The sequence below is a fragment of the Salvia hispanica genome, chromosome 5, assembly GCF_029641045.1.
Source record: "Salvia hispanica isolate PSC_SH4W2 chromosome 5, Shi_PSC_v1, whole genome shotgun sequence".
Classification (NCBI taxonomy): Eukaryota; Viridiplantae; Streptophyta; class Magnoliopsida; order Lamiales; family Lamiaceae; genus Salvia; species Salvia hispanica.
Window position 1 is genome coordinate 21,261,009 of NC_142696.1, and position 19,344 is coordinate 21,280,352.

The 19,344-nt window shown below is 38.5% G+C and overlaps 3 pseudogenes; all 3 read right to left on the reverse strand.

The window, feature by feature from the left end:
- Positions 1-2,459: 2,459 nt before the first annotated feature.
- LOC125189707 (uncharacterized) lies at positions 2,460-4,628 on the reverse strand (annotated as a pseudogene).
- A 2,604-nt stretch (positions 4,629-7,232) lies between these two features.
- On the reverse strand, positions 7,233-8,673 carry LOC148926435 (uncharacterized; annotated as a pseudogene).
- A 3,333-nt stretch (positions 8,674-12,006) lies between these two features.
- LOC148926436 (uncharacterized) lies at positions 12,007-13,446 on the reverse strand (annotated as a pseudogene).
- Between the last annotated feature and the right edge of the window lie 5,898 nt (positions 13,447-19,344).

The following is a 19,344-nucleotide window of genomic DNA, read 5'->3' on the forward strand; positions in this document are numbered from 1 at the left end:
TCCACAAGCTCATTGTAGGATATACATTTGTCCAACATAATGAATCCTGATGAGAAAGGAGGATCACATGAAATAACTGGTCCGGAAATTATCTTTCCACCCCAATATAAATTGACACACCACGGCATAGTATCTGCAATAACGTAGCACAAAAATAAATATGTATTGTTTTTACACTTATCATTATGTAGAAGAAACTTTATACATCAATAATATTTTTATAATTAACTACACCACAATATATACTATCATAACAATCCATCAAATATTAGTCAAAAATTATGTATACTAACCGAATAGGAGGACTAATGAGTGGAAGAGTAGACCAAAATCAAAATCTTCTCTCTCAAATCGCCGATTGAGTCAACCCGGGCAAGGTTTTCGCGCAGCTGATTGTTATTTCGCATTTGGGATGGGTAAAGCATTAGGGTTCGTCATTTTGGGGAAAGAATGGACTGATATCTGTGTCAACGATAAGGCGCCAACCTCGTTGGCGTTTTAAGTGAAAAACGCCAACAACAATGGCGTTTTCACCATGTATTTTCTTTTAAGTGTTTGATTTATTTTAGCCGAAATTTCCTTAAAGACGTCGACAGAATATACGTTTTTGTTAAACACGCCAACTTTATTGGCGTTTTTGCAACATATATATATTTTTTAAATATGATTTATTGTGCTAGAATTCGGATTAAAAACGCCCACGCAATAGGCGTTTTCATAAACACGCCTATGGGTTTGGCGTTTTTATAATAAAATAGTGCTTAAATTTATTTCAATAAGAAATTGTAAAACGCCGGTTTAGTTGGCGTTTTACGTTAATAACACGCCAACTCCGTTGGCGTTTTTCCCATACATGGAAGAAACATCATAGTGGGTACATTTTCGATATTGTAGTGGTAGAGTCCCCCACACATCCGATTAGAGTGCATCATTGTTTGTATTGTTGCTGCAATTATATTCCACATCATTCCCTCGCACGCCACTCGCACCATGGTCATGGGAATCATGAATACCGTGAGTACAGTCATCATGTACGCCTCTCCGATGTCCATCTTGGTATGTTTCTCCATTTCTTAATGCTAACGATTTATTTCTAATTTATCCTAACTGACACAAATAAAAATCTCATCAATAGAAAAGAGTTGTAATGTTTAAAGATGCTAAGATCATGCCAATTTGGACCTGCCTTGCTGGTTTATGTAACTCAATCATTTGGTTCATCTATGCCTTACTCCAACCTTTAGACCTTTATATCGCTGTAAGTTCATATTCGATTATGTAAATTATGTATTCGATTATGTAAATTATAGATTATCTTATACATGGCTATATTTTGGTGTAGATTCCAAATGGACTTGGAGTAGCTTTTGGTATCGTTCAGCTGGGTGTGTATGCTTATTACAAAATATGGGCTCAGAATGCGAATGAGGATCAGAAAGAGAATGAGGATCAGAATGCGAATGAGGATCAGAATGAGAATGACGCTCAGAATGCGAATGTGGCTCAGAATGCGAATGATGCTCAGAATGCGAATGAGGATCAGAATGCTAATGACGCTCAGAATGCGAATGTGGCTCAGAATGCGAATGAGGATCAGAATGCTAATGACGCTCAGAATGCGAATGTGGCTCAGAATGCGAATGAAGTCTGACTGTTTTGAAAGGAGAGTTATTCAACTTTGGATGTTTGCTAATTCTTCGGGCTCAGAATGCGAATGAAGTCTGACTGTTTTGAAAGGAGAGTTATTCAACTTTGGATGTTTGCTGATTCTTCGGGTTCATGATTTTTTTCGCTTAGACTACGTTTTTAACCGATGCAACTGATTGCTCTCAGCCTCTCACCTAAATATGAGTTCATATATGTTGGGAGAATGCTATTTTGCTTAATTTTCTGTGTTATTTGGTCTGATTAGGTTTCTAAATAGTGTATATCTTTTATACATCTCTTCCTGGAGTCGAAAATGTGTTCAGATCCGTTAGGTTATTAGGAGCATAAATTTGGCACCTAATTAGTTATGGTAATGTAATTAGAAGCATAAATTTGTGCACATAAATAGTTATGGACATTGTTAGGTTCCACTTCCATATTATAATCACCATTCTCATAACAAGTGAAAAGATTGTTAGGATTCGTTTGGTAGACTATGTTATGACTAATTAGGATGATATGTTAGGATTCATTTGGAAGACTATCTATGCTGTTTATATTTTTATGTGATATGTTTGATAATTTAATTAAAATTTAAAATTATCTTTAATTATAGTGCAAAAGATATAATGGTATGCTAAATTTTGTGTAGACTAAAATAATCTCAATAATATGAATATACAAATTGAAAGGGGAAACTATGGGCATGAGGGACAACTCAGTAATTTCCACTTCTTGGTTGTGTAACCCACTAAAATTATGGATTAATTTCTTAGGCAGAAACATAGGGCTTCAAGGCTAGCTTCCCCGTGCTATTTACTAAGGTATCGACCACGACTTCGAGGCATTAACTGGGTTCGTGAACACTGCAAAAGTCCATTCTGGCACGTCCCAATAATCTGGGTGTCTGAGAGGATTGAACACCCCAGAATATTGGTATACCCAAACACTTGTGTGGTATACAGGGTTAACAAGCGATAACATGTTGTCATTTCTAAACCGCACAACTGCCGCTGCATGTGAACACGGAAGTCTCCACATCTGCCACTTTTGACATTTGCAGTTCGACTCCAAATACATCACCTTCCACTTGTTACCACCCTTTCCTCCAACTCGACGTTGTGTTCGAACCACATAAATCCCTCGCATTGTGCTTGGTGCTCTCACATTATGTAACTGACCCTTTGCATCATTTTTGTACACCTTTTCATGCGCCCACGGGGTAAGTGGTGTGGCACACTGTGTTGATGCAATTGACCGCTGATTGAACCATTCTATTGTCCTCCAAAATGTCATATCAATGCAAGCCTTGATTGGGAGTTCTCTTGCGCCTCTCAACACGTTGTTGTAAGATTCCACCACATTAGTGGTCATCTCACCCCATCTTTTGTGATTGTCATACGCCAAATTCCATTTTTCTTTATCCACAGTGTCAAGGTACTGCAAAGCCTCGTTGTTGACGTCTCGAAGTAAACGACGTCTTTTCTTAAACTTGCGCTTTTTGGTAGCAATACCCATTTTCCAAACCAACCTTTTAACCATGATACCTTTGTGATTCTGCAGAACATTCTTTCTAACATGTACCAAGCAAAACCTGTGATAACCTTTAGGTTCTTCTTTCCATATGGGAGGATTCATTGCATCTATGATTCCCACATGCCTATCCGAAATTACACATATTTCATGCTTTGCTACATGCAGTCTTATGCGTTCCATAAACCAATTCCAACTTTCTTTGGTTTTCTCATCAACAATGGCAAATGCAACCGGCAAACATTTCTTATTAGCATCAAATCCAACGGCAATAAGAATTTTACCTCGACATCGTCCATGTAGATGAGTTCCATCAACTGTTAAAACTGGTTTGCATAGTTGAAAAGCCTCCACAGCTGGTCCAAAAGCCCAAAATACGTACTTGAAAACCTTGTTCACACCTCGGCTTAATCTGTCATCGTGCAACCATTCGACAATTATACCAGGATTTTGTCTCTGCATTTCATTCAAATAAGACGGTAAAACTTTGAATGACCACTCCCAACCACCATATACAAGCTCAATAGCTGTCCTCCGAGCATACCATGCTTTCTTGTAACTAACTTTCACATGAAATCTATTTTCAATATCCGCCACAATAGCTTTTACCTTGTAAGCAGGATCGTTTTCTATCTGATGCCGAACACTCAATGCTATCATGGACGACCGAGATTGGCGTGCCCATCATAATTGCGATCCCCCATACAAGTATGAGCATTGGTAAACACTCTAATTTGCCAGTGTTCATCATGCTTTCTCAATGTTGCTCGACACTCCCACAAACATTTCGGTAATGACTTATCTTCCGGATTTCCTTGTGGGTACTTACAAACCGCATGCCATCTCTTTCCTTTACTTTCAGCAACTGTATATTGTCGGATTTTTTCCAAATGCCAAAAAGTAACGGCGGTCTTCAATTCCAACTTCGTTCTAAATTTGGAATGCAAACCGACATTGCTAGGATCCTTTTCACTCCAATAATGCACACTAGGATCAGCAGCCTCAAAGTTCTTTGGATCAAAACTATCATATATACCTGGTAAGGTGCGAAAATAGTTCATTCCACGCTGTGGGAACTGTGGAACTACTCTTCTTCCAGCCGCTGTTTCTCCATCCACTATTTCTTCAACTGCTGTTTCTCCAACTGGATCATCATCTGACGGATCACCATCTGAGTCTGTACTAACAATGTTTACATCTTCTGAATCATAAGGTGATGGTGGATCAAGAAAGTCGGCTTTATCAGGACCTATAATGTCATCAACCACATCACAATTGTCACTGTCCCCTAAACGCACGCCTCCAACATCAAAATCTTGTGTTGCAGCGAAACTTGCTACTTGTACTCTCGTAGACGTACCAACATCGTAACTTATGACATGATGACTATTTTGTTGAGTAATTGCAGAATGCTCAACAAATAATTCAATTTGACCTCCTTTAGCCATACTCTCACTGAACATTAGTGGCATGCATACTTCTTCTAGTAGAGTACCTATAAACGTGACTGCAGATCCAACGCATATGGTACGTTTCCATATTAGTTGAACTTTGTTTTCAAGTATGTTTATACCCATCCTTTCACAAATTGTATCCACAAGCTCATTGTAGGATATACATTTGTCCAACATAATGAATCCTGATGAGAAAGGAGGATCATATGAAATAACTGGTCCGGAAATTATCTTTCCACCCCAATATAAATTGACACACCACGGCATAGTATCTGCAATAACGTAGCACAAAAATAAATATGTATTGTTTTTACACTTATCATTATGTAGAAGAAACTTTATACATCAACAATATTTTTATAATTAACTACACCACAATATATACTATCATAACAATCCATCAAATATTAGTCAAAAATTATGTATACTAACCGAATAGGAGGACTAATGAGTGGAAGAGTAGACCAAAATCAAAATCTTCTCTCTCAAATCGCCGATTGAGTCAACCCGGGCAAGGTTTTCGCGCAGCTGATTGTTTTTTCGCATTTGGGATGGGTAAAGCATTAGGGTTCGTCATTTTGGGGAAAGAATGGACTGATATCTGTGTCAACGATAAGGCGCCAACCTCGTTGGCGTTTTAAGTGAAAAACGCCAACAACAATGGCGTTTTCACCATGTATTTTCTTTTAAGTGTTTGATTTATTTTAGCCGAAATTTCCTTAAAGGCGTCGACAGAATATACGTTTTTGTTAAACACGCCAACTTTATTGGCGTTTTTGCAACATATATATATTTTTTAAATATGATTTATTGTGCTAGAATTCGGATTAAAAACGCCCACGCAATAGGCGTTTTCATAAACACGCCTATGGGTTTGGCGTTTTTATAATAAAATAGTGCTTAAATTTATTTCAATAAGAAATTGTAAAACGCCGGTTTAGTTGGCGTTTTACGTTAATAACACGCCAACTCCGTTGGCGTTTTTCCCATACATGGAAGAAACATCATAGTGGGTACATTTTCGATATTGTAGTGGTAGAGTCCCCCACACATCCGATTAGAGTGCATCATTGTTTGTATTGTTGCTGCAATTATATTCCACATCATTCCCTCGCACGCCACTCGCACCATGGTCATGGGAATCATGAATACCGTGAGTACAGTCATCATGTACGCCTCTCCGATGTCCATCTTGGTATGTTTCTCCATTTCTTAATGCTAACGATTTATTTCTAATTTATCCTAACTGACACAAATAAAAATCTCATCAATAGAAAAGAGTTGTAATGTTTAAAGATGCTAAGATCATGCCAATTTGGACCTGCCTTGCTGGTTTATGTAACTCAATCATTTGGTTCATCTATGCCTTACTCCAACCTTTAGACCTTTATATCGCTGTAAGTTCATATTCGATTATGTAAATTATGTATTCGATTATGTAAATTATAGATTATCTTATACATGGCTATATTTTGGTGTAGATTCCAAATGGACTTGGAGTAGCTTTTGGTATCGTTCAGCTGGGTGTGTATGCTTATTACAAAATATGGGCTCAGAATGCGAATGAGGATCAGAAAGAGAATGAGGATCAGAATGCGAATGAGGATCAGAATGAGAATGACGCTCAGAATGCGAATGTGGCTCAGAATGCGAATGATGCTCAGAATGCGAATGAGGATCAGAATGCTAATGACGCTCAGAATGCGAATGTGGCTCAGAATGCGAATGAGGATCAGAATGCTAATGACGCTCAGAATGCGAATGTGGCTCAGAATGCGAATGAAGTCTGACTGTTTTGAAAGGAGAGTTATTCAACTTTGGATGTTTGCTAATTCTTCGGGCTCAGAATGCGAATGAAGTCTGACTGTTTTGAAAGGAGAGTTATTCAACTTTGGATGTTTGCTGATTCTTCGGGTTCATGATTTTTTTCGCTTAGACTACGTTTTTAACCGATGCAACTGATTGCTCTCAGCCTCTCACCTAAATATGAGTTCATATATGTTGGGAGAATGCTATTTTGCTTAATTTTCTGTGTTATTTGGTCTGATTAGGTTTCTAAATAGTGTATATCTTTTATACATCTCTTCCTGGAGTCGAAAATGTGTTCAGATCCGTTAGGTTATTAGGAGCATAAATTTTGCACCTAATTAGTTATGGTAATGTAATTAGAAGCATAAATTTGTGCACATAAATAGTTATGGACATTGTTAGGTTCCACTTCCATATTATAATCACCATTCTCATAACAAGTGAAAAGATTGTTAGGATTCGTTTGGTAGACTATGTTATGACTAATTAGGATGATATGTTAGGATTCATTTGGAAGACTATCTATGCTATTTATATTTTTATGTGATATGTTTGATAATTTAATTAAAATTTAAAATTATCTTTAATTATAGTGCAAAAGATATAATGGTATGCTAAATTTTGTGTAGACTAAAATAATCTCAATAATATGAATATACAAATTGAAAGGGGAAACTATGGGCATGAGGGACAACTCAGTAATTTCCACTTCTTGGTTGTGTAACCCACTAAAATTATGGATTAATTTCTTAGGCAGAAACATAGGGCTTCAAGGCTAGCTTCCCCGTGCTATTTACTAAGGTATCGACCACGACTTCGAGGCATTAACTGGGTTCGTGAACACTGCAAAAGTCCACTCTGGCACGTCCCAATAATCTGGGTGTCTGAGAGGATTGAACACCCCAGAATATTGGTGTACCCAAACACTTGTGTGGTATACAGGGTTAACAAGCGATAACATGTTGTCATTTCTAAACCGCACAACTGCCGCTGCATGTGAACACGGAAGTCTCCACATCTGCCACTTTTGACATTTGCAGTTCGACTCCAAATACTTCACCTTCCACTTGTTACCACCCTTTCCTCCAACTCGACGTTGTGTTCGAACCACATAAATCCCTCGCATTGTGCTTGGTGCTCTCACATTATGCAACTGACCCTTTGCATCATTTTTGCACACCTTTTCATGCGCCCACAGGGTAAGTGGTGTGGCACACTGTGTTGATGCAATTGACCGCTGATTGAACCATTCTATTGTCCTCCAAAATGTCATATCAATGCAAGCCTTGATTGGGAGTTCTCTTGCGCCTCTCAACACGTTGTTGTAAGATTCCACCACATTAGTGGTCATCTCACCCCATCTTTTGTGATTGTCATACGCCAAATTCCATTTTTCTTTATCCACAGTGTCAAGGTACTGCAAAGCCTCGTTGTTGACGTCTCGAAGTAAACGACGTCTTTTCTTAAACTTGCGCTTTTTGGTAGCAATACCCATTTTCCAAACCAACCTTTTAACCATGATACCTTTGTGATTCTGCAGAACTTTCTTTCTAACATGTACCAAGCAAAACCTGTGATGACCTTTAGGTTCTTCTTTCCATATGGGAGAATTCATTGCATCTATGATTCCCACATGCCTATCCGAAATTACACATATTTCATGCTTTGCTACATGCAGTCTTATGCGTTCCATAAACCAATTCCAACTTTCTTTGGTTTTCTCATCAACAATGGCAAATGCAACCGGCAAACATTTCTTATTAGCATCAAATCCAACGGCAATAAGAATTTTACCTCGACATCGTCCATGTAGATGAGTTCCATCAACTGTTAAAACTGGTTTGCATAGTTGAAAAGCCTCCACAGCTGGTCCAAAAGCCCAAAATACGTACTTGAAAACCTTGTTCACACCTCGGCTTAATCTGTCATCGTGCAACCATTCGACAATTATACCAGGATTTTGTCTCTGCATTTCATTCATATAAGACGGTAAAACTTTGAATGACCACTCCCAACCACCATATACAAGCTCAATAGCTGTCCTCCGAGCATACCATGCTTTCTTGTAACTAACTTTCACATGAAATCTATTTTCAATATCCGCCACAATAGCTTTTACCTTGTAAGCAGGATCGTTTTCTATCTGATGCCGAACACTCAATGCTATCATGGACGACCCGAGATTGGCGTGCCCATCTTAATTGCGATCCCCCATACAAGTATGAGCAGTGGTAAACACTCTAATTTGCCAGTGTTCATCATGCTTTCTCAATGTTGCTCGACACTCCCACAAACATTTCGGTAATGACTTATCTTCCGGATTTCCTTGTGGGTACTTACAAACCGCATGCCATCTCTTTCCTTTACTTTCAGCAACTGTATATTGTCGGATTTTTTCCAAATGCCAAAAAGTAACGGCGGTCTTCAATTCCAACTTCGTTCTAAATTTGGAATGCAAACCGACATTGCTAGGATCCTTTTCACTCCAATAATGCACACTAGGATCAGCAGCCTCAAAGTTCTTTGGATCAAAACTATCATATATACCTGGTAAGGTGCGAAAATAGTTCATTCCACGCTGTGGGAACTGTGGAACTACTCTTCTTCCAGCCGCTGTTTCTCCATCCACTATTTCTTCAACTGCTGTTTCTCCAACTGGATCATCATCTGACGGATCACCATCTGAGTCTGTACTAACAATGTTTACATCTTCTGAATCATAAGGTGATGGTGGATCAAGAAAGTCGGCTTTATCAGGACCTATAATGTCATCAACCACATCACAATTGTCACTGTCCCCTAAACGCACGCCTCCAACATCAAAATCTTGTGTTGCAGCGAAACTTGCTACTTGTACTCTCGTAGACGTACCAACATCGTAACTTATGACATGATGACTATTTTGTTGAGTAATTGCAGAATGCTCAACAAATAATTCAATTTGACCTCCTTTAGCCATACTCTCACTGAACATTAGTGGCATGCATACTTCTTCTAGTAGAGTACCTATAAACGTGACTGCAGATCCAACGCATATGGTACGTTTCCATATTAGTTGAACTTTGTTTTCAAGTATGTTTATACCCATCCTTTCACAAATTGTATCCACAAGCTCATTGTAGGATATACATTTGTCCAACATAATGAATCCTGATGAGAAAGGAGGATCATATGAAATAACTGGTCCGGAAATTATCTTTCCACCCCAATATAAATTGACACACCACGGCATAGTATCTGCAATAACGTAGCACAAAAATAAATATGTATTGTTTTTACACTTATCATTATGTAGAAGAAACTTTATACATCAACAATATTTTTATAATTAACTACACCACAATATATACTATCATAACAATCCATCAAATATTAGTCAAAAATTATGTATACTAACCGAATAGGAGGACTAATGAGTGGAAGAGTAGACCAAAATCAAAATCTTCTCTCTCAAATCGCCGATTGAGTCAACCCGGGCAAGGTTTTCGCGCAGCTGATTGTTTTTTCGCATTTGGGATGGGTAAAGCATTAGGGTTCGTCATTTTGGGGAAAGAATGGACTGATATCTGTGTCAACGATAAGGCGCCAACCTCGTTGGCGTTTTAAGTGAAAAACGCCAACAACAATGGCGTTTTCACCATGTATTTTCTTTTAAGTGTTTGATTTATTTTAGCCGAAATTTCCTTAAAGGCGTCGACAGAATATACGTTTTTGTTAAACACGCCAACTTTATTGGCGTTTTTGCAACATATATATATTTTTTAAATATGATTTATTGTGCTAGAATTCGGATTAAAAACGCCCACGCAATAGGCGTTTTCATAAACACGCCTATGGGTTTGGCGTTTTTATAATAAAATAGTGCTTAAATTTATTTCAATAAGAAATTGTAAAACGCCGGTTTAGTTGGCGTTTTACGTTAATAACACGCCAACTCCGTTGGCGTTTTTCCCATACATGGAAGAAACATCATAGTGGGTACATTTTCGATATTGTAGTGGTAGAGTCCCCCACACATCCGATTAGAGTGCATCATTGTTTGTATTGTTGCTGCAATTATATTCCACATCATTCCCTCGCACGCCACTCGCACCATGGTCATGGGAATCATGAATACCGTGAGTACAGTCATCATGTACGCCTCTCCGATGTCCATCTTGGTATGTTTCTCCATTTCTTAATGCTAACGATTTATTTCTAATTTATCCTAACTGACACAAATAAAAATCTCATCAATAGAAAAGAGTTGTAATGTTTAAAGATGCTAAGATCATGCCAATTTGGACCTGCCTTGCTGGTTTATGTAACTCAATCATTTGGTTCATCTATGCCTTACTCCAACCTTTAGACCTTTATATCGCTGTAAGTTCATATTCGATTATGTAAATTATGTATTCGATTATGTAAATTATAGATTATCTTATACATGGCTATATTTTGGTGTAGATTCCAAATGGACTTGGAGTAGCTTTTGGTATCGTTCAGCTGGGTGTGTATGCTTATTACAAAATATGGGCTCAGAATGCGAATGAGGATCAGAAAGAGAATGAGGATCAGAATGCGAATGAGGATCAGAATGAGAATGACGCTCAGAATGCGAATGTGGCTCAGAATGCGAATGATGCTCAGAATGCGAATGAGGATCAGAATGCTAATGACGCTCAGAATGCGAATGTGGCTCAGAATGCGAATGAGGATCAGAATGCTAATGACGCTCAGAATGCGAATGTGGCTCAGAATGCGAATGAAGTCTGACTGTTTTGAAAGGAGAGTTATTCAACTTTGGATGTTTGCTAATTCTTCGGGCTCAGAATGCGAATGAAGTCTGACTGTTTTGAAAGGAGAGTTATTCAACTTTGGATGTTTGCTGATTCTTCGGGTTCATGATTTTTTTCGCTTAGACTACGTTTTTAACCGATGCAACTGATTGCTCTCAGCCTCTCACCTAAATATGAGTTCATATATGTTGGGAGAATGCTATTTTGCTTAATTTTCTGTGTTATTTGGTCTGATTAGGTTTCTAAATAGTGTATATCTTTTATACATCTCTTCCTGGAGTCGAAAATGTGTTCAGATCCGTTAGGTTATTAGGAGCATAAATTTGGCACCTAATTAGTTATGGTAATGTAATTAGAAGCATAAATTTGTGCACATAAATAGTTATGGACATTGTTAGGTTCCACTTCCATATTATAATCACCATTCTCATAACAAGTGAAAAGATTGTTAGGATTCGTTTGGTAGACTATGTTATGACTAATTAGGATGATATGTTAGGATTCATTTGGAAGACTATCTATGCTGTTTATATTTTTATGTGATATGTTTGATAATTTAATTAAAATTTAAAATTATCTTTAATTATAGTGCAAAAGATATAATGGTATGCTAAATTTTGTGTAGACTAAAATAATCTCAATAATATGAATATACAAATTGAAAGGGGAAACTATGGGCATGAGGGACAACTCAGTAATTTCCACTTCTTGGTTGTGTAACCCACTAAAATTATGGATTAATTTCTTAGGCAGAAACATAGGGCTTCAAGGCTAGCTTCCCCGTGCTATTTACTAAGGTATCGACCACGACTTCGAGGCATTAACTGGGTTCGTGAACACTGCAAAAGTCCATTCTGGCACGTCCCAATAATCTGGGTGTCTGAGAGGATTGAACACCCCAGAATATTGGTATACCCAAACACTTGTGTGGTATACAGGGTTAACAAGCGATAACATGTTGTCATTTCTAAACCGCACAACTGCCGCTGCATGTGAACACGGAAGTCTCCACATCTGCCACTTTTGACATTTGCAGTTCGACTCCAAATACATCACCTTCCACTTGTTACCACCCTTTCCTCCAACTCGACGTTGTGTTCGAACCACATAAATCCCTCGCATTGTGCTTGGTGCTCTCACATTATGTAACTGACCCTTTGCATCATTTTTGTACACCTTTTCATGCGCCCACGGGGTAAGTGGTGTGGCACACTGTGTTGATGCAATTGACCGCTGATTGAACCATTCTATTGTCCTCCAAAATGTCATATCAATGCAAGCCTTGATTGGGAGTTCTCTTGCGCCTCTCAACACGTTGTTGTAAGATTCCACCACATTAGTGGTCATCTCACCCCATCTTTTGTGATTGTCATACGCCAAATTCCATTTTTCTTTATCCACAGTGTCAAGGTACTGCAAAGCCTCGTTGTTGACGTCTCGAAGTAAACGACGTCTTTTCTTAAACTTGTGCTTTTTGGTAGCAATACCCATTTTCCAAACCAACCTTTTAACCATGATACCTTTGTGATTCTGCAGAACATTCTTTCTAACATGTACCAAGCAAAACCTGTGATAACCTTTAGGTTCTTCTTTCCATATGGGAGGATTCATTGCATCTATGATTCCCACATGCCTATCCGAAATTACACATATTTCATGCTTTGCTACATGCAGTCTTATGCGTTCCATAAACCAATTCCAACTTTCTTTGGTTTTCTCATCAACAATGGCAAATGCAACCGGCAAACATTTCTTATTAGCATCAAATCCAACGGCAATAAGAATTTTACCTCGACATCGTCCATGTAGATGAGTTCCATCAACTGTTAAAACTGGTTTGCATAGTTGAAAAGCCTCCACAGCTGGTCCAAAAGCCCAAAATACGTACTTGAAAACCTTGTTCACACCTCGGCTTAATCTGTCATCGTGCAACCATTCGACAATTATACCAGGATTTTGTCTCTGCATTTCATTCAAATAAGACGGTAAAACTTTGAATGACCACTCCCAACCACCATATACAAGCTCAATAGCTGTCCTCCGAGCATACCATGCTTTCTTGTAACTAACTTTCACATGAAATCTATTTTCAATATCCGCCACAATAGCTTTTACCTTGTAAGCAGGATCGTTTTCTATCTGATGCCGAACACTCAATGCTATCATGGACGACCGAGATTGGCGTGCCCATCATAATTGCGATCCCCCATACAAGTATGAGCATTGGTAAACACTCTAATTTGCCAGTGTTCATCATGCTTTCTCAATGTTGCTCGACACTCCCACAAACATTTCGGTAATGACTTATCTTCCGGATTTCCTTGTGGGTACTTACAAACCGCATGCCATCTCTTTCCTTTACTTTCAGCAACTGTATATTGTCGGATTTTTTCCAAATGCCAAAAAGTAACGGCGGTCTTCAATTCCAACTTCGTTCTAAATTTGGAATGCAAACCGACATTGCTAGGATCCTTTTCACTCCAATAATGCACACTAGGATCAGCAGCCTCAAAGTTCTTTGGATCAAAACTATCATATATACCTGGTAAGGTGCGAAAATAGTTCATTCCACGCTGTGGGAACTGTGGAACTACTCTTCTTCCAGCCGCTGTTTCTCCATCCACTATTTCTTCAACTGCTGTTTCTCCAACTGGATCATCATCTGACGGATCACCATCTGAGTCTGTACTAACAATGTTTACATCTTCTGAATCATAAGGTGATGGTGGATCAAGAAAGTCGGCTTTATCAGGACCTATAATGTTATCAACCACATCACAATTGTCACTGTCCCCTAAACGCACGCCTCCAACATCAAAATCTTGTGTTGCAGCAAAACTTGCTACTTGTACTCTCGTAGACGTACCAACATCGTAACTTATGACATGATGACTATTTTGTTGAGTAATTGCAGAATGCTCAACAAATAATTCAATTTGACCTCCTTTAGCCATACTCTCAGTGAACATTAGTGGCATGCATACTTCTTCTAGTAGAGTACCTATAAACGTGACTGCAGATCCAACGCATATGGTACGTTTCCATATTATTTGAACTTTGTTTTCAAGTATGTTTATACCCATCCTTTCACAAATTGTATCCACAAGCTCATTGTAGGATATACATTTGTCCAACATAATGAATCCTGATGAGAAAGGAGGATCACATGAAATAACTGGTCCGGAAATTATCTTTCCACCCCAATATAAATTGACACACCACGGCATAGTATCTGCAATAACGTAGCACAAAAATAAATATGTATTGTTTTTACACTTATCATTATGTAGAAGAAACTTTATACATCAATAATATTTTTATAATTAACTACACCACAATATATACTATCATAACAATCCATCAAATATTAGTCAAAAATTATGTATACTAACCGAATAGGAGGACTAATGAGTGGAAGAGTAGACCAAAATCAAAATCTTCTCTCTCAAATCGCCGATTGAGTCAACCCGGGCAAGGTTTTCGCGCAGCTGATTGTTTTTTCGCATTTGGGATGGGTAAAGCATTAGGGTTCGTCATTTTGGGGAAAGAATGGACTGATATCTGTGTCAACGATAAGGCGCCAACCTCGTTGGCGTTTTAAGTGAAAAACGCCAACAACAATGGCGTTTTCACCATGTATTTTCTTTTAAGTGTTTGATTTATTTTAGCCGAAATTTCCTTAAAAACGTCGACAGAATATACGTTTTTGTTAAACACGCCAACTTTATTGGCGTTTTTGCAACATATATATATTTTTTAAATATGATTTATTGTGCTAGAATTCGGATTAAAAACGCCCACGCAATAGGCGTTTTCATAAACACGCCTATGGGTTTGGCGTTTTTATAATAAAATAGTGCTTAAATTTATTTCAATAAGAAATTGTAAAACGCCGGTTTAGTTGGCGTTTTACGTTAATAACACGCCAACTCCGTTGGCGTTTTTCCCATACATGGAAGAAACATCATAGTGGGTACATTTTCGATATTGTAGTGGTAGAGTCCCCCACACATCCGATTAGAGTGCATCATTGTTTGTATTGTTGCTGCAATTATATTCCACATCATTCCCTCACACGCCACTCGCACCATGGTCATGGGAATCATGAATACCGTGAGTACAGTCATCATGTACGCCTCTCCGATGTCCATCTTGGTATGTTTCTCCATTTCTTAATGCTAACGATTTATTTCTAATTTATCCTAACTGACACAAATAAAAATCTCATCAATAGAAAAGAGTTGTAATGTTTAAAGATGCTAAGATCATGCCAATTTGGACCTGCCTTGCTGGTTTATGTAACTCAATCATTTGGTTCATCTATGCCTTACTCCAACCTTTAGACCTTTATATCGCTGTAAGTTCATATTCGATTATGTAAATTATGTATTCGATTATGTAAATTATAGATTATCTTATACATGGCTATATTTTGGCGTAGATTCCAAATGGACTTGGAGTAGCTTTTGGTATCGTTCAGCTGGGTGTGTATGCTTATTACAAAATATGGGCTCAGAATGCGAATGAGGATCAAAAAGAGAATGAGGATCAGAATGCGAATGAGGATCAGAATGAGAATGACGCTCAGAATGCGAATGTGGCTCAGAATGCGAATGATGCTCAGAATGCGAATGAGGATCAGAATGCTAATGACGCTCAGAATGCGAATGTGGCTCAGAATGCGAATGAGGATCAGAATGCTAATGACGCTCAGAATGCGAATGTGGCTCAGAATGCGAATGAAGTCTGACTGTTTTGAAAGGAGAGTTATTCAACTTTGGATGTTTGCTAATTCTTCGGGCTCAGAATGCGAATGAAGTCTGACTGTTTTGAAAGGAGAGTTATTCAACTTTGGATGTTTGCTGATTCTTCGGGTTCATGATTTTTTTCGCTTAGACTACGTTTTTAACCGATGCAACTGATTGCTCTCAGCCTCTCACCTAAATATGAGTTCATATATGTTGGGAGAATGCTATTTTGCTTAATTTTCTGTGTTATTTGGTCTGATTAGGTTTCTAAATAGTGTATATCTTTTATACATCTCTTCCTGGAGTCGAAAATGTGTTCAGATCCGTTAGGTTATTAGGAGCATAAATTTGGCACCTAATTAGTTATGGTAATGTAATTAGAAGCATAAATTTGTGCACATAAATAGTTATGGACATTGTTAGGTTCCACTTCCATATTATAATCACCATTCTCATAACAAGTGAAAAGATTGTTAGGATTCGTTTGGTAGACTATGTTATGACTAATTAGGATGATATGTTCATTTGGAAGACTATCTATGCTATTTATATTTTTATGTGATATGTTTGATAATTTAATTAAAATTTAAAATTATCTTTAATTATAGTGCAAAAGATATAATGGTATGCTAAATTTTGTGTAGACTAAAATAATCTCAATAATATGAATATACAAATTGAAAGGGGAAACTATGGGCATGAGGGACAACTCAGTAATTTCCACTTCTTGGTTGTGTAACCCACTAAAATTATGGATTAATTTCTTAGGCAGAAACATAGGGCTTCAAGGCTAGCTTCCCCGTGCTATTTACTAAGGTATCGACCACGACTTCGAGGCATTAACTGGGTTCGTGAACACTGCAAAAGTCCATTCTGGCACGTCCCAATAATCTGGGTGTCTGAGAGGATTGAACACCCCAGAATATTGGCGTACCCAAACACTTGTGTGGTATACAGGGTTAACAAGCGATAACATGTTGTCATTTCTAAACCGCACAACGCATGTGAACATGGAAGTCTCCACATCTGCCACTTTTGACATTTGCAGTTCGACTCCAAATACTTCACCTTCCACTTGTTACCACCCTTTCCTCCAACTCGACGTTGTGTTCGAACCACATAAATGAGGCTCGTTCGACGATCCATTATGTTTTATATTTGGTCTCATCGTAAGTGAAAATTTCAAAATTTGTTATATATTTGTTGGAATAACTTAATTTTTACATGTAAAACATACTCTATCCGGTCGTGTGGTGCGTGATGAATTGTCCCAAGGATCTTACTATAGTTGGCTAGGTGAAATACAACAATGACGATTTTTGCTGATATTTTGCATTTATTTTCTTATGAATTGAACCCTAAATATAAATAGGACTTTGTGAATCATTGTGTATTAGCTTTTATCATACTTTAAAACTATTATATATGCTCTTTTATTTTTAGTACAATTCTATGAAATTCCATTTCGATAGTGAAAATCGCATTGGATTGTCTTTATTTTTAGGTGAAGATTTATAGGTTTCAATTGAGTCCGTTTTCTATTCAATATTAATTCTCCATTTCTATCCTTCTTTCTATTTTCTTTAGTCTAACTTTTTGTGGATTAGATCATACTCCGTATATCATTTCATTAATTATTGATAGGATAACAACTAGCGATTGCTTTTAGTTTACGGATCTAATGAAGATCTCCACATAACTATTAATTTGATCTGATTTTATAATCAATTAAAATTTTAGTGCTAATGTTGATTGATAATTACTTTTATGAAATTATTAGGCGTTTCTCCAATCAAAATGACACCGAACTATTTTATCATACCGAATTTTTGAATCGTAGTCTCCAGTAAATTAATGAAGCAACCCAGAGTTGGATATTCAGTGTAACAATTCTTGAATTGGAATGGATCTGGGCTCCATTTCACCAGATCTTATATAGCAGAGCCCATTTCTCTACATCAGCCTCTAGCCCAATTGAAAATACCACCTCCACCACCTAAAACTAGCTCAACTGGATTTACTTTTGCATATATAAATGTACCCAAAATTTATTTCCCCTCCCCTCAATTCCGAGAAATTAGAATTACAATTAATATTACAATTATAGTAATTATATGTAAATTATAGACAGTATTCTTACATGTATATTGTGGTCCATTGTATGTAAAGTCTCTAATCTGAATGCTAGGCTAGGCTACTTACTTTTTACTTTAGAATTTTTTATAATTTTAAGCTATAATCACGACTTTTTATTACTCCTGCATTTAATTTTTCGGAATATATTGACTTGATTCATTGCCACTAAATAAATCAATGCATCTAAGAGCATCTACAATGGAGGCTAGCGGCCGGCTAGCGGTTCTCTAGCCGAATCATTGCGAGCGGCGAACGGAATTTCGGCGAGCGAATCGGCGTGTACACGCCGATTCGCGGGCGCTAGCCGATCGCTAGCCGCCATTGCAGCTCCCAATCGACGAGCGTTTTTTTTTTCGAAAGTCTATATACAGTTAATTGAACTTCGTTTTCATTTGCACCACTTGTGTTAACGAGTTTCTCTCTCTCTAAAATTAATGTACAAGATCAACACCTTGAAATGGAGAACAACAACTCTCCAGTGACGAGCGGAGCGTCATCTCCAACGTTCCCCGTTGGAGGTGGATGGGCGGGTCCGATGGGCGGGTACTACAACATGCATCCTTGGGCGGGGATGATGCCAGGGATGCAGGGGATGCCCGGCGGTAGTAGTATGTCGGGGATGCAGGGGATGCCCGGTGGTAGTAGTATGTCGGGGATGCCGGCGTGGCAGCCGGGGATGATGGGGATGCAAGGGATGCAAGGGATGGCGGGGATGCATATGATGCCGGGGATGCAGGGGATGTCGGGGGGGACAATGTGTATCGGCCCAGTCTTGACTTTTTGACTGCTGGTTCGAACACATCAACCCAAGTGGAGACTCAATTCACTGGAAATGACACTTTCTCCCTAGAGGAGTTGGGGATAGATGTTAATGCGGACACTCCCCTTCCAACAGAAGGAGTAGGCCGGAGCGCACCGAAGAAGAAGGGCAAGGGCAAGGGCAAGAGCAAGGGATAAGGAGTGGCCGACGAGTCGTCGCAGCCGGCTGATGAAGGCAGTGCAGTTAAGCGAAAGAGGACGAAGTGGACGGAAGTGGAGAACCTTGCGCTGTCCAAGGCTTGGCTGCGTATTTGCGATGATCCCCTAAAGTCCAACAATCAGAGGATCCTCAACTTGTGGGCTAAAATAGTAGAAGCCTACTTGCAATTTTACCCAGAAGGGAGGCCACACAAAGGGGAGGAGTGCCGGAAGCAGTGGGAGCGAGTGAAGGCTGCGGTCTCCCGATTTGCGGGCTTGTAC